Source organism: Cyprinodon variegatus, unplaced genomic scaffold (assembly GCF_000732505.1).
Source record: "Cyprinodon variegatus isolate N-32 unplaced genomic scaffold, C_variegatus-1.0 Scaffold548, whole genome shotgun sequence".
NCBI lineage: Eukaryota > Metazoa > Chordata > Actinopteri > Cyprinodontiformes > Cyprinodontidae > Cyprinodon > Cyprinodon variegatus.
Window position 1 is genome coordinate 214,362 of NW_015151001.1, and position 3,815 is coordinate 218,176.

Here is a 3,815-nt window from a genome sequence, read left to right on the forward strand (position 1 = left end):
CTTTGTAAGAATCTTGCAGATTTCCCTGGGTGGATGGAGAAGATCAGAAAAAATAAAACATCTCAGCTGCCATGTTGGATTTCGTGTGGATTTAAGTGCTTTTGAACATCTGAACGGTAACTGCTAATCAATCAACTGCTGTCGGTGGTTTAAATAAGTGGTTCTCACCTTTTTTCGACTTGTGTACCCTTTGGGCATCTTTTCTTACCATGAGTACCCCCTTATCCAACTGTATTGATGACTGTCCAAAGGTGGAATGTAAGATAACTAATTATAAAATAAAGAGTATTTTATTTAAGCTTTTTAACTTGAGCATTTCATTCTTTGGCATTTTATTATTTCCAACTTACATGAAAAACAACATAAATATGTTGCCTGGTGTTAGAGTTCTGGTTCTGTTATGTTTTTCTTTTGTGTATTCTGTTTTACTTTGTTCCATGTTTTCTAGTTTTAGTTGTTTAAGTCTTGTTTAGCTGTGTTTTCTGGTTATTTTCAGTTTCCAGGTGTTTATTTGTTGCCCTCTGCTGCCCTCTTGTGTTTTCCTTTTTCCCTAGCTCCTTTACTGTTTCTGCTCTGTTCACACCTGCTTCCAATCTGCTCGTTAGCCCTCTTTTTGTTTAAGTCTCCCATAAAAACTGTCTCTGTGCAGTTCTACAGCACTGGTTCCTCGTCTAACTTCCTCCAACTCCGTCTCTCTGAGCTTTCCTCCTTGTGATAGTATCCCCCCCGATGTCTCCATGGTTTCTGATTGGTTTTGACTTTGTATTCATGTTTTGTTTTTTAGGATTTTGGATTCCTGGTTTCCGGCTTGTTTGGACTTTGTTTTCATGTTTGGATTTATGGATTTCCTGCCTCTGTGTTCACTTAACCTTTCATTAAACCCACAAGAAAATCACCTCTGCCGCTTTTGCCCCTGCATTTGGCTCAACAAACCACAACCAAATCCTGACACCTGGAAGCTAGTAAGGAATCAAAATAAATACAAAATAAAATCATACTATAAATCTACCTTTATAAAACTGGAGCTCATCTGAATAACTGACCTATAATCACATTTTTCTTGAGGAATCGGGGACAAAACACTGAACAAAAATTGTAGTCAGACTCACTGTATTTGTTTTATATTGTTTTCACCATTCATGACATCTGAACTCAGGTGTGGAAAAACAGCTAATATCAGGCTGTTCCCTAAATCCTCTGCTTGGTTTTGATGTTTGCCATAGCTGGAGGTGAACTCAAACATATATCTTAGTTTTTGGTGGAAAAAAGCTTGTCTTGTTTTTCAGGTGGTTCCTCCTCCTTTTATTTTATTACCTAAGAGATAAAATATTTTCATGTGCCCCTTCAATGCACTCACAGACCACTAGGTGTAATAATACCTCTGGTACCTCTATCGTGTCAAGGTCAGGGATCTTGTGGTTTGAAAAAAACAACGTTGTGTTTGAAATAAATGGGTCCGGGACCTATAAAGTCAACAGGGTTGACAGAAGTTGGTAAAGACGTCATTGTTGGAGTCTGCAATTTTTTTTAATTTTAATTCATTTTATTTATTTATTTTCTTATTTTTTCCTACTTGCTTTGATGGTGTTTTATTTTCCTATATTTTAATCATGTAAAGCACTTTGCGTTGTCTGTGTACTGAATTGTGCTATACAAATACATTTGCCTTGCCTTGCCTAGTTCAGAATCATTGTTTTAAACCACATTATCATCAGCAAATAAAGCAAACATTACATTCTCCCCGAGCTGTTTTTATCTTTAATTTTTTTTTTGGGTTCTTTTATCCATCTGTTTATGTTTCTTTCTTAATCTAGAATTCCAGTTGGTGTTTTAGGGTTTTCCTAAAAGCTATATGCATGTGAATAAGATGATGATGATGATGATGATGATGATGATGATGATGATGATGATGATGATGATGATGATGATGATGATGATGATGATGGATTGCAACGATCCACGCTGAACCACTCATACCACAATGGAGATATAAAGTAGCCTCCCTGCATGGATGAGCAGGTTTATGGATGATAGGTGGATGGTTTAGAATAATTGAAGGTTTCAAAGACATCACAGAAACATCAGCAGACCTGTTGATGTTTTATAAATTGCTCATCCAACCGCCTACTCAGTAATGTTATGAGGAGTTGATCAGTCAGAGATTGACGCTTACAGCTGCATGTAAATGGTCATTAGGGTTCTCCTCTTGCATCCTGATTAGCCACGAACATGTTAATACTAGCTGCACACATTGTCGGCATTTCTCTAGGAGTCCCTGTTATGTAGACATTCCCTCTTCCTCCTCCCTTGGTGAACATATGTTTTCTCTGTAGAGAACCTACCATGTACATGTAAACACACAACATGTCAAGAGGAACTCACACACGAAAAGCTCTGCTGCTGTCGGAACCAGCCGTTTGGCTGCAGATGCTTCATGTCACAGAGACAATGTTGAAGTGCTGACAGGAATTGGAGACTCACAAACACGCTTCAGGCTCCTCGTTTTTTAACTGACATCTTGTTTTTGCTCTCATTATGCTGTCACAATATTAGTAATTTGTTGGGAGCTGAGACGATGAGAGAATTCTGATGAAGCCGAGTCTTAATGAGCTGTGACTGTTAATGAGCCAGCAGCACGAGTCGTCCCTCTCTCCGGATGAGCGTTCTCTTCCTTTCTTTTACTGTCCTGATTTTCACGTGTGTCTTTGCTTTTATGCAGCAGTTTCAGCTCAGTGAAATAGGAATCTGGTTGAACATTGAGGATCTGCTGTTTTATCTTTTTGATTGCTTTTCCTTCAACAGGAAGCTTACTTCCAATTCTTAACCATCAATAGTCTTCCAGCAGTAGAATTTGAGCAGCCTTGGCTCTAAGGTTGTTGGAAGTCATTTTTAAACTGAAAGTCACTGCCTGATTTTTCTTCCAGTTTGTGATGCTTACTTTTTTTCCCTAGAAGGTGGAAATGTGTAAAAAATCATACTGGGTCTTAGGCTGGATAACAAACTGACAGACACATCCTGACCCAGACAAAGTGGAATAATTAAAGATGACCAAATTCTTGACATTTAGGTCACTTTCCTAGACTTCCTTTCTTGCTTCTCTTTTTTTTTTTTACTTTTCTTCTTTTAGTTTCTTTTCTGGAAGCCTCCTTCCAGATGTTTTCCTGGTCCTGTTCCAGAAAATTGAGACCCCAGTGCCCATCCAGAACTCACTGCAAGGTCTTAAGGCCTCTGTCTATTGCAGGTACTCTTTATCAGGAACCTTTCTGGTGAGTTTATTTAGTGAAATAGCAAATAAAAGAAAATAATAAAGTTTTATTTAGAGAAGATTCTGCATCAAAGGTCTACATTTTAGTTTTTTATGACGAGGTTCTATAAAGACTTGTTAATATAATTAATTTAGCATATCTTCATTTCTGCATCAGTCACTGCTGATGAGGGGGGGCCGCCAGTCAATCAGAGGGCGACACAGAGACACAGACTACAAATGACTGTTAATGAACAGAACAGCAAAGCAGTGAATAAATCTGAAAGAAAATCACAGGAGGCTTAGTGAAAAACACAAAGGGACTGCTAATGGATAATAACTTACAGAGCATATACAAAAATTTTTGTAAAATTTTTCAGAATCAGAATCAGATTTATTGCCAAGTGGGTTTGCAGTTACAAGGAATTTGAGTTGGTGTTGATGGTGCAGGCATTAATCTATGCTGTAGGGAAGAAAAGTCAGTTGGATAACTGCAGCTTTGTGTTGCTCTGCAGGAGGCTAAAGTTGATTGGATCCAATCAAAGAATGAAAAATAGAAATCCAAAATCAG